At 36.3% G+C, this 13874-nt stretch overlaps 1 protein-coding gene across 1 annotated transcript in view; it reads right to left on the bottom strand.

Annotated features, from left to right (window-relative positions):
- Positions 1 to 966, bottom strand: part of LOC122801930 (fibrinogen-like protein 1) — a 354154-nt gene extending 353188 nt beyond the window's left edge. Inside the window, exon 1 of the mRNA XM_044071661.1 lies at positions 903 to 966. The gene's annotated coding sequence lies outside the window, so the exon portion shown is untranslated. The remainder of the gene's footprint in view (positions 1 to 902) is intronic.
- Between the last annotated feature and the right edge of the window lie 12908 nt (positions 967 to 13874).

The raw sequence follows: 13874 nt of genomic DNA, 5'->3' as shown, positions 1-13874 counted from the left end.
TTTCACTGGTCAAGATGTTATTTGACAGTCCTTAAAATTCCTTAAATAAACAATTGGGTTTTTACCCTTCCTTTAATATAAAAAGAAAGCACTTGCAGTCATACTTTAAGCATAATAAACCATGCATGGGTGGGCATGCAAGAATTCTGATGCAGTTACAAACAGCATACAGTCATCTGGATGTTTGCCTTGTGCCCTGGTATCTCTCTGCATTGTGCAGTAACATCCTTTTGGGCACAGCATGTCATGCAGTATTTCCTTGGCTATTGTGCTGCATTGTGGCACATTCATTTATACCTTACCATACTCTGCAATCTGCAGCCATTTCACCTGTGCTATGGCCAAGCAAAGGGCTGAAGAGTTTGCCAAGCAGGGAGCCATCTTGAGCTGCATAACACAGTAATGGATGGATGTTCAGCCTCCTGTTCTCTGTAGGTTTAACATGCAACTCATTATATTTACGTGGTGTAATAAGGGACCAAGAGTTCAATCCCTGCAGGCTGAATGTTAAAGGGCTGGTGTCACTGTGGAGTTCAAATGCAGTGGACAATGATGAGACTGTTTGCCTATAACCTAATAAATGTATACACACATGCATATCAAATGCATTGTTACCTTAACTTTAAGATATTACTGTTAAAAGAACCATATTGTTCATTTTTACTCAAATGTACATGGCACAAATACTACTTTTATCAAATAGAATCACACAGTGAGTAGGATATTCCTGTAAAATGTGTTTGCACACATTTCATGTACTAGAACACAACATTTCTGTGGTGCAAAATTTTAGCACATCCTATCTCAGTATGCACAAAGAATCTGATTCATTTCATATGTGGAGTATGTACTTATTGCATCAAAAAGTTAAAGTTAAAACTGATTTGCATTTAAAAACTCACCTTTAAATCTGGTGCTGGAAAATAAAACGATCAGTCTGAAATATATTTTCCCTTGAAATTTGAGAGAGAAGAACTACGCAGTTGAATGAGAGAGCATTTATATACACCAGTTGCATATTGCACACGGTTTTAATTAAGGGTTCTAGGAGGAGTATTTCTCCAAACTGTCTTATCCGGTAAACAAGCCTTTAAATTCCAAGCAAGGTTTGTATTAGCACAGGCTCTCTAGTCCAAGAATTCTATGCATTTTAAAGTTGTGTCATAAATGTGAGGACACTCTGCGTTCAGAACTGTGTGTATAAAGTCAGGACATATTTTCACTCTAGATCAGGAAAAGTGCAAAACCATAATTTGGCATATAACAAACCTCTGCAGGACATTGTGCTATTACCTAATGCATAACTGTCATAAAAGCTATTTGATCAGTGATTTGCACATTAAGTTCATGTTGGCACATCTGGCTGTGATGTACAATGTGATTAACGGATTCATTTTACTGGGCCAAAACACCAAATAAAAGAACATCAACAACTTATTCAAAAATGCAGATGCGTATTTAATTGTGGGTGTACCTTTTTAAAACAACTGATGCCTGTGCTGATCTTTCTTCAAATGCAGAGGAAAAGAATTTTAAATGTAATCATATGAAACGGAAATCATTTTTAATCAACTGATCCATATGCTTTTAATGCATCATATTTGCTTTCTTTAACATCCATAGAGAATGTTACATCTGAAGAACACATGTTCATAGGAATTACACTACAGATATAGCACCCATATGTCATTTTTGCTATTGTCTCTTTCTGTTACTCTGGTTATGTAATTTATGATAGTAGTGATGGGAACATTAAGACTATTTTATAGCAATAGTTTGCACATATTTAATTGATTAAGCTATTTTGATCAGCTGGTGTCAAGTGTTTAAACCATGTCATACGCCTTTTCTTTTATAATATCTTTAAGAGGTCTACCTGCCCTCAGTGCCTCCAGATTTTCTGATCTGCTTTGTTATCCATCCAGCTCCTTCCAAGGCTCATATATCCCTTAACCCTGCTGTAATCCTGACAGTCCTACAATGATGACTTTTTCTCTTTAGCCCTTTCCCTGTCATGTTTGCAATGAGATCATGGTGGCATGAGCACCATCATGCACTTTCCCACCCAGCACACTTGCATTACCTAAAACTTACATTTTTGATCTCCTACAACAACAGACACTTCAAGTGCAGAATAACGGCTATGCATTAGAAACCACCTGAACTCTCCCAGAGAGAAAAAAGAAGGGGCAATAGGCTACTTCATCTCCCCCTTTCACTGCCCCCATTATGACTATCTCTAGCAGTGCACTGGGTTGATTCATGAACTTCGATAGCAGGCAATAAGCTTTTTTTACTTTTGGAGAAAGTGATATGTATTGCTACTAATGTTACAATGGCTTACTAAATTATTTTATAGTCCTTTGTTTAATATTAGATTAATAATATTTTAAGAGCTACTAAAATCCAGTAAAATTACATCATATGGGCTTGTTTTATTATGCTGGTATCATGTTGTTTTACAACTTATAAAGGAATGCTGCTTGTCTGTACCATATTGCAACACTGTAATAGCCACCACAAAAACAATCTGAAGTAAAATAAAAGTTTCACAAAGATATAAATTTGCTTCTCTTTTAATGAGTGGATTGAGGTATTTTTTGAAATCCACCTGTAAAATGACTAACAATTGATTAGCTAACTTTCAATAGCCAAGCATCAGAAGTTTGTAGCATCCTGCAATGGCAAAAGTGCACAGTCTCAGGAAAGGGACACAATCTTTCCCTCAAGTGCGCACAATTCCAGAGTTAGTTTATCAAATTGAGGGGTATGTGAGGGTGAAGACCACCCCCCATTGATGGAGTTAGTGGAGTTCTGCCTCCTGCAAAAATAATGTTTTTGAGTTTTTCTGTATTTTTGTACTTTTAATGGCACTATCAGCTATTTAAAGTCAAGTAGGTGACTGCTGGCTTATCAGTGAGTTTGTGACTGTGTTGTTAGTGGGTTGAGTTCCCCACAGCAAATGGGCTGAACATCAACAACAATTTTGTAATCTGGGGATCTGAAAATTTCATGCTTATGCATCTGTTTGTTGTTTATTTTGTTTTTGCAATTGTTCATTAGGAAATATTTAAAGTAGCCAAGCAAAGATATTCCATTCCCTCCAAGCACCCTGAAAACCACTCATTAATGCAGACAGTGGGACAATAAACTTGACAGGAGACAATTCTTTAGAAACCAGAGAAAGAAAAAAAAAAAACAGCTTATGGTCCAGTGACGTGGGCTGTCATTAACTAGAGGGAAGCAATTACGTACAATCCTAATCTGGGCAAGAAATTACATGAGTTTGCCGCCACAACAAATAAGAAGCACAAATACATCTGGCAATTCTGCAAGCAGATGTTCATCAAAAGCTTTTTTGTATAACTGCAACATTTCAAAAAAAAAACAAAGATTAGTACTTTTTGGGCATCAAAGATACACAGACCCCTCCAGGATGTGTACCATATGTGTCCATCTTTAATAAAATCTGAAATCACTGCACCTCAGGGAAAGAGAGATTTCCTACAAAAGTGTGATTAGGCCAAGAGTGTACCATTCCACCCTTGGCAATCACACAACTACTCAGCAGTGATATCACAGTGCATCATCTGAACAAATTAATAAAAAGGACACACAGAAAAAGCAATTAGTAAAAACTACAAGAAAAAACAAGTAGATGGGCCCAGGATTAAAACTGAAGATGTAGCTCTGTACAGAACAAAGATAAAGGTATGTAAGGAGGAGGGAAGACATTACAGGCCAGTCTAGAAAAACAAAATAATATTACACCCTAAACTAAAGGCCTTTGCATGAATGAGAAGGAAGGGTCAGGAAATTGATAGAATAAATTGCAGAAGGATTTTGAACACCTTTTTGTACCATAATTTCATATTAGAACATTTCAGATTCTCCACAGATGGAAGCAGTTAGTGATGAAAGCTAGTCAGTAAAGATCAGTTACGAAAATGATATGCAGAAATGGAGCTAAGGAGTATTTCAGATTTAGAACTAGATGCCATCTGAGACATAACTGGTGTAACAAGGTTTACATAAAGGCTCCCTATTGAAATATCATCACTCAAAATGCTGAGTGCAGACATGCCAAAAAAAAAAAGGAATAAAAACCGAGAAAAGAGTGAATCTCAAAGATCTCTCTTCTCCTTTAAACTTCTTTTTTTGCGAGGGGGGGGGGCAAGCTCACCTGCATCCCCCACATCCCCAAGTTATATATACCAACCTTGAGATTGCCATACCTCAGATAAAAGGGTATATTCCGAGAAATGGCCTTCTCAGACTTAATATATATAAGTCAGTATTTTAGCCATTCAGTCTGTGTGTTTCAGGACTCTGTCAAGCAGGTTCTCACTTTTCAAATGGTTACCTTACATAAATGCTGTTCTAGAATCCCACCAAATAAACAGCTGAAATTTCGGAACTGACTAAAGCTTTAAACATTACTTGGTTCAGATCACCCTATAGTTGCAACTCAGAGCCAAAATCAAGCCAACCCGGTTATGGAATTATTATCACAGACATTTTCACATAAAACAAATGTTTTTGTAATAAATGCCAAGTCTTTGGCCATATAAGCTTAACTGTGTCTAACTTAATAACAGTTGCCTACTTAATGAATTGCTGAAGACTGCTTTTTAGACCAATATTTAAATATAATACATCCTTCTGTTTAGAGGTTCATAGGTTCCTACTAAGCTTTCAGCCGAAGAGGCCATTGAAAAGCTCAGCTATGTTGGACTGATGGAAGACTTGACAATATCCCCCATTAAGTAGATTTTCCTTACATATTCCAAGTGTAGAATTTGTAATCACCCATCCATTCCTCTAGATTAGTTTTAATGGTTGCTAGGAAAGTACTCTGATATATAAGGGTAGCCTATTCCACAAATGGTGAATACATTGGGTTGGGTACCTATCACACTATTTGGTGGCATTGATTTGGTAGTATAGGTTTAGGTCCCTACAGAAGATGTTAGCTTTACCACTGATTATATTTATGTGAAGTTTAAATAGTGCTGTGACACTCATAGTACTGAAAGCTAAGCAGAAACTGCACCTCAGGAGACTATATAACAATAAGCAGAGTGACAAGGATACTGAGACATAAAATCTTTTTGGAGAGGAAACACTGAGGCCTCTCAAGCATTATAGGTGCCAAACGTGGCACTGCATTCAACAATTGGATTAATAAGGGAGGTATAAAGCAGGAGAATAACTTCTTTTGCCTTTGATAAGATAACATGAAGAATGATTTATGCAATGTGGAAGGATTTTCTAACCACGACAGAGATAAGCCCAGAACTAACACACCAAACATTTGACTGGTCTAGCTCTTACTAGAAATTTCATTTGAAACTACTTTATTGCACATAAATTATATTAAACAGGAGAACAGCATTTAGTGGTCATTAACTCATATGCATTTGTTACCATTCATTGACAAATACAATACATCACAAAAACATTTGCTGGAGCATTTGAGTATCATAATTGTTTTTGATAATTACCTCTAGTTTAACTAACTTGGTAAGCCATAGTCCACTGACATTACTCTTCATGCCAAGGAAGTATATATCAAAAAAGATTGGACCCAGGACAGAGTCCTATGGGATACTCCTGGTAATGGTTTTCTGTATATAGCAAACACCCCTGACGTTAATGGTATGGGTTCAGTCACACAGCCAGTTATATGTCAGTTGACTACGTATGGGCAAATGTTAGGTTGGGAGAGTTAGTTAGTGATCCCAGCATGGAAGATAGTGTCAAAGGTCCAGGCAGGCAGTGTGGGCTATATGCCCCTTAACACTGGTCTCAGTAACTCTTTCAAAAAGCCTCAACTAACTTGAGCAAGTATGATCTGTTTTTTACAAAAGCAACCTGGTATGGATCCAGGGATACAAGATCATCTGTTGTTGTTTTTCTTTTGGCTTTTCGAGGTTAGGGGTTGCCACAGCGGAACTCCGGTCCGCTAATGATTGTCGATTTTTATGGTGCCAAGGTGCCAGCCTGACTCCCAACCTTCAACGAAGGCACGCCCATTCACGCATGTCTTTCGAATGCCACTCAATACAAGATCATCTGTATTTTTGCTTATTAGTTCAGCTGTAAACAAATAAATACTGATAATATTAGCAAGACTAATAAGCCCATAATTCATTGGGCAGTACAGCAGAGCAGACAGCTTTATGCAAAGGCACCATGTCATCTCTTCTCTACAAATCAGGGATTTAACCTGCAAACAGACTGAAACTGAAGAGCTGATGGAGGGGTTTTGCTAGGTGGGACTTATGATTCTCATCAGACATCCAGGGATTTTTGCCAGGATCTATGTAGCTGGTATTTTTAGTTTTGGAAAGTGCCAAAATTACTTAGTCCAAAGCAATGTAACTTTTGTCTAACAGCAATGTTTACAAGCATGAATCTGTACAGTGACAATTTCATAAAAGTATACGGGACTTATAGGATAGAATTATATAGCAAGTTTAAATATAAACAATTTAGGTAATATTTCAAATAAACCATTAAGGACTGAACTGTATTTAACCTATTAAAATCTTAATGGCAATGTTCTATAACTCCATTAACATTAAAATACAAAGATAGGCAAGACTTTGTCAAGTTTAGTCTAAAAAACACAGCGGGAAAGAGTTGATTTACATGGCAACTGATATTCCATCAATTATATACATTCTAAAAGGAGATAATGCCTTTAGATACCATCTCCACATTTTAATATAATGGGTCAGATTCCAAAAGAGTTATTGTCAGTGTACGTCTGCCCTGATTTCGAAAGACCTGCTCTCAGTGTAATTGACTTACTTTGGTGTAAGGACTGTCTATAAACAAGCTTGCAAAGGGGTCCAGATTCTAAAACACCTGCTTTCAGCTTGCTGTCAGTGTAAGTGGTCACTTACACTAAATAGGTCTTTTGGAATTGGACCCAATGAATTTGATAACAATGCAGGTGAACTGGTTCTTCTCATTTAGACTTTAGACCCCTGGGTTTAGCTACATACTCACATATATTTATATATATATATATATATATATATATATATATATATGTGTGTGTGTGTGTGTATATACACACACACACACACACACACACACACACACACACACACACACACACACATAGTATGTCTACTGCAAAGGACAGAAATTTCACAACATCGGACCACTGATCATTGAAGACCAGATGATCAATGTTGTGAAACAATGAACACTGTGAATGGCGATCGCCGTACAGTGTGGAATGGGAAATTTACAGTTCACTTCACTGTAGTGCGATCTCAGAGTTGGTATATTTAATTAGCAGGGGGTGTGGGGGGGCAGAGGGGCTTGCCCATCTGCAAACACATTTTCACCTGTTAGATTTTTTTTTTATTTTGGATATTTCACAACTTTGATCATCTGGTCTTCACTGATCAGAGGTTCGATGTTGTGAAATATCGATCCTTTGAAGTAGACCTGTATATCTATATATATATATATATATATATATATATATATATATATATATATATATATATATATATATATATATGTGTGTGTGTGTGTGTGTGTGTGTCCCAAAATATACCAGTGCAGTCACCACAGCTGTAGTTATAAAATGATTTTATTGAAGAATACAAAAGAAGAATGAGCACTTTCAGGTGGCTTCCACCCTTCTTCAGATTGAAAAACATTTAAACAAGCAAGAAATATTTATATAAATCCTGTCCAATCACATTTGTCTGCTGTAATTATCAACCAATAAAAACATACTAAAAGTATAACCAATAAAAGTGCTAGAATAGTGTACTTAACCAATTAAAAATGGTCATTTAATCTGTGGTATTATGCGCACAGATGAAATGTTCCAACTAAGAACTTAGTTACTTAGAAAAAATATGTGTCCAAATCATATATAGAATGGATAAATAGCTATATGTTTCCTATAATAACCTCTAAATCACAAAAAATGAGTAAAAATAATCATCAAGAGTAACAAATGTAGAGAGCATTCACAGACCAGTCATCAGGCTAATATAAGCCAAAAAGCTGATAACAGCATTATAACAATGAACAATGGTAAAAGCTAGGTCTAATCGAAATAAGTATGGCATGGAATGCAAGCAACAAATCAAGTTGTTTAAATCCAAGTATAGACTAATGGGGTAGACAGCCAATGTCATAACTCAAATTGAGATCTCAACCAATAAAGGACTAGGAGGTGAACAGCCAATCAAATTGCGTAAATATGTGTATGAACCAATGGGACAGTCAGCCAATGTCATAACTCAAGTCAGAAACTCCCCCAATTAAGGACTAGAGAACAAACAGCCAATCAAATTTAAATGTGAAAATAGACCAATAGGATAAATAGCAAATAAAAAACAACAAAGTACCCAACTTTATAAAAATTGATCACAGCTGTAGTACAAATAAAATACACCAACTAAAAACTTATCATTATTACTTGGAGAAGTATGTCCAAGACATATATAGAATGAATAAATAACTGAAATTCCTATAATGATCTCTAAATCACAAAATAAAAAATACTCATTAAAAGTAACAAGTGTGAAGAATGTTCACAGACCAGTCATCAGCCTAATACCAGTTGGACAGTCAATAAAATGACAGCATTGTGACAAACATTAGACAATGGTAAAAAACTGGGTCTGGTCTAAATAAGTATAATGGGGTGAATACCACTTGAATACCTTAGGATGACCCTAATATCATTTTTGTGGTTGTTGTTTCCAGATGGTTCCAAATGTTGGGGTGGTAGCTCCGAATAATAGGGCTTGCCTCTGGTGTTCCTTAGTTGAACTACTGCGTGCTCTTGCAAATCATTTTCTTTCTTCTTATAACCTCTGGCTCTCAATTGGTAAAATAATTTCTCATTGGCTGCTTTGAAGTCATTATCCCTGGCATGCATTCTCAAATTGCATAACATTTGTCCCTTGATAATGTTATGAAATTTGTGTGGGGGGGTGCATACTGGATCGATGGAGTATACTTTTCTTCCTGCAGTCTTTATGGTGTACCAAAGTATTTATCTCTCCATTGTTGTTCATTTCAATAGTTGTATCTAAAAAGTTGATCTTACTAGAAGAGGTACATGTTTACATTTAAACTATTTGATTTGCCATTTGCACACATACACATACACATACACACAAGCGCGCGAGCGCACACACACATATATACTATATATATATATATATATATATATATATATATATATATATATATATATATATATATATATATATATATATATGTATATATATATCTATATATATATACACACACACACACACACACACACACACACACACACACACACACACACACACACACACACACACACGGAAGTAGGATATGTGATATGGTAGCAGTTCACATGAAAGATCATGACCACACATTCAATTCTGAATGAAGAGGATACATTTCCTGAGCTTCAATTTAAAAGAAAACTCCGCAGCAAAGAACCCTCCTTTTCCAGATCTTCATTGAAGGTAACTGTGATGAACACTTTCATCAATTACAGTATTTCTACAGATCATCAGCAGTAACAGGGTTTTTAAATGCTATAGCAGGAGGGGAGTGGGCTACGTATTCAGCTTGATTGGGCTCAAAGCGAGGGGATGTGTTTGTGTAAGTGTGTGATTGCTGGAAAAAAAAAACACCTAATTTGTATGTCGAAGTGAGTGTGTGGTTTGTGAAAAAATCCACCCAATTTGCATGTAGAAGAGTGTGTGTGTGTGTGTGTGTGTGTGTGTGTGTGTGTGTGTGTGGTTGGCTGGTGGAAAATAGCACCTAATTTGCATAACTGTATGTGTGTGTGCATGTATACACACACCAATATTACATACAAACGCACACACATACACATATATGTATACACACACGTATACACATATATACAGTAGGCACACATACACACACACACATATATATATATATATATATATATATATATATATATATATATATATATATATATATACATACATATATATATATATATATATATATATATATATATATATATATATATACACACATATCCGCTAAGTAAGCAATTGCCTATTACCAAATGGAAACCACAAAAATACAATAAGAATCCTGAAAAAGAAACGATTACACAAATACCTACAAAAAATTGCAGTATATAAAACTAAGTATGCAATATATTCTTACTCATTACTTCCCCCAAAAATGCATCTGATGTCAGCGTCACAGTGAACAATAAAATAAAGAAAAATAACAAATGTCTCTGTATCTTCACAGTTGATTAACCTTAAACATTTACCAGCTGTTGTGTCAACATATCCTACAGTTATAGAAGAATAAATTTCAAATCCAAAGCCATACTTCCAATCAGCATGACCCATTACAATGCCCACCTAGTCACCAAGCAGCAAAACACAGACAATACCTAACATGTTCCACACTAGGCCCTAAACTTGGTTCTTCCCCTTTCACAAACTCACCAAACAAAATACTATGCCTAAACCCATCTCTAGCCGTTTTACTAATATTTAAGTTGGTGTGCATATGTCTGTTTTATTCTGAAGAAATCCTTGCATTGGAACAAAAGCACTTAATAAATTTTCCTTTGGAGTAACCAATTCTTTAGTAGTCATTCATTGCTTTCCATCTCTAGCCAGAGTCAAGATCTGCAAAATACCAAATAAAGAAGGGAAGGAAGGAGTCTATAAAAATGAAAAAAAAAAAAAAAGACACCTTCTTATTTCCTATCACAAGACCACATCTCTGGCTAAAAAAAAAATAAAATAACCCTGTATCCATATGCCATAAGCTGATTTATAAAAAAAATGACACTCACATACCCCAATTTTACTACACACAAAAATACAAAAGTACAGAGTGTAAAGTAAATATGAAAAATATAAAAAAAATAGGTGAAACAGCAAACACAATGTGTGGTAGGGAAATGTTTAATATGCATAAAATCTGGTACCAGAGGAAAAAAGGGATAATAGTGCATGACTTATCTTTGCACACTCATCAAGGATCTTGTTCTCTGATTGCCATTAATGGGGAACACTGGACTGAAATGATGTCTTTGCATGAAGGTTGAAGTGTTATGGCAGAAGCATAGTTGTACACATGCACTTGGCTCTCCTGACATTTTCAGTCACATTCTCAAATATACTATTTCTTATTCAGTTATTTAACTTCAGAAAATGTATTGGCGCTAATAGTAATAATATTTTAAAAGTGCCCTTGATTATTTCTGGCTCTGTGTCTGATTCTCTCAGAGCTATGCCTGTGGTGAATTTATTATGACTGCATGACTCTACCTCATTGACAGGAAGTAAATACATTCTTACAGCTCAGTTTAAACAGTCATAGTAATATAGGTTCATAGGTTCATAGGTGTTTACTAGGCTAATGACCACAAGGGTCTTCTTAAGCCTAGCCATGCATCCCAAATCTCTGACAAGTTCTGATACCCTTGATAAGTGTAAGCATGTGCCTGGAAGATGAATCAATTACAGGTTACCTGTTTGCATCCGAGACATAGGTGCCAAACCAGGGACGAATCCCCGGTTTCCCATCCAACTGTCTAAGTTGCAAGTGAAATCGACTAGGGAGGAACTTCGCTTCACATGGATGGGGAGCCTGCACCATAGATGGAGGAGTCTCCGTGATACATACCTATCTCTCCAGCAGGTCCTATCTATATCACAGGCAAGGTTCAAGTCCCTAGAATGGACAATTATGGTACTGTTTGTTTTGTGGATATGCAGGAGATCCATCAGAGTGGGGTCTAGCTGGAAGAGGGCTGCAAGTGAGTGAGGACAGAAATATAACAGCTGAGGAGTATATACAGCATGACTATAAGTTTGCTACAAAATATTAATTCTTAATCTGCATATTAAATGACCTCTACTCCCACGCAGTATTTGGATTTGATATCAGCAGTGTTCACCTTCTAAGTCCAGATTTCATTCCAGCCTGCTGAAGTAAGTATATCCCACTATGTAGAACAGAGGCAAACCACAACAGGTGTGACATAGCAATGCACGATCATATATGGGCCGTCTAAAAGCCCTATTCTTTTACTCTGTCTCTTACAGACTGCTGTGTGATGATCTATGCCTGGCCTACAAGGCATCCTCTGATCCCACAATGACAGATCTTTTGCAGATCACAAAACAAACAGCATCAAAAACACCCACTCCAAAGACCCAAACCTTGCCTGTGATACAAACAGAACATGCTGGACATACAGGTATGTTTTTTGAAGACTACCACTTTTCTGGAACAGGCTTTCCCATCCATGTGAAGCAAACCTCATCCTCAATCACATTCAAAACACAACCTGTACCAATGGAAGGGAAACAGCAAATTCATCACTGGTTTGGTATCTATGTGTATATGTTTTTTTCCTGTATCCACTTCGTTTTAATTTGGTACCCATGTCACCAATGGATAGGGGCAGCCCATGAATACGATGTGTACAAGCCTACATTATAGTTAGGCTTAAAATGGCTCTATAGTCAGTAGCCTAGTAATCACTTACAAATTTCTGAATACAGAAAACACTAACATGTGTGTTCTACTACCATGTCAGTGACTGGAAAACAAAAATAAGCCTGGCATCACAAATTCAGGGAAAACAGGAAGCAAAAGACTTTGGACTGACTGACCTGGAGATTTTGGTCATAAGCCAGAGATCGTGAAGTTTACCAAAAACTTTCAAGGGCAAATTCTGGGAGTTTACATGTATCATGATATATAAAGCCTCTTGATCTTAAAGCATAAAATATATCACCAGTCCTACAAATTACAACACAGTCAGACAAAGTATCATGTTCTTATTTTTCAAAACAGAAGGTTTTAGGAAACTAGTCTCATACAGTTTAATGATAAGGGACAGTTGTTCCATCTTTATTCTTAAACTGTGGACTGTCTACAACAGACCCTCAGAAGCATAACTGCTTACTGTTAATTTCTGACCAAACTTTAATTTCCTGCAAATACTGGTCCTAAATAAAACAGAGTAGGTGGCGCCTGTATATTCTACATTGGGAATAGGACTTCTGTACCTGCTGAATCATGGATGATGAGGGAAGGAAACCTGTTCCTAACACAGAGAGAATAAACTTTTAAGATTTCACACTTTCCCATTTTACAAGAATCAGTAACACCCAGGGCAGTATTTCATGTATAAAACTCAAACTGGAACCACAATGGAATAAACTACATACGAAAAAAACGAAGACTCTCAAAAGTAAAGTGCAAAACAACTTTACTGGTGTCTCCTGGTACTTCGGCTAAAAAGCCTTCAAGGGATAGTTTGTTACACCAAAAGCACATTATTTGTGATACATCACATAATGTTAACCAGTTATACAAATTGCACCTCCCCTTATATTTAAAGTGACTTTGAACCATTAAAAATGCTTGTCCACCCAGGTAGATTATCATTCCTGTAGCAACTCTTCTTGTATAAATCATAAATGCAAGCTACTTACAAATCAAGACTGACACTCCTCTAATAGACTTCTGCATCACCAAATCAACAGTAATCTCCTGCCCTCAACCCAGCATGGGTTTCACCCAGGCCATAATACTGATATAGCCCTCATATAATTTTTAACATCTTAAAGACTCATCTAAACCATTACTGCTGGATTACTTTTATATTCCTTGATCAGCCAACAATGTTTAATGTTGTTTCCCACAAGCTGCTAATCAATAGACTATTCCAACTTTACATGGACAGCTCCATTCTGAACTGCTTTATTAATTACCTCTCTGATAGATCTCAAGTAGTTATATGTAAAAACTCATATTCACTCTTTTATAACAACAATTGTAGCAGTACCTCAAGGGTCCATTCCTGGGAT

This window comes from Protopterus annectens, chromosome 5.part0 (genome assembly GCF_019279795.1).
Source record: "Protopterus annectens isolate FY-2018-M chromosome 5.part0, PAN1.0, whole genome shotgun sequence".
Taxonomy (NCBI): domain Eukaryota; kingdom Metazoa; phylum Chordata; order Ceratodontiformes; family Protopteridae; genus Protopterus; species Protopterus annectens.
This window is presented reverse-complemented; position numbering and strand designations above follow the sequence as displayed.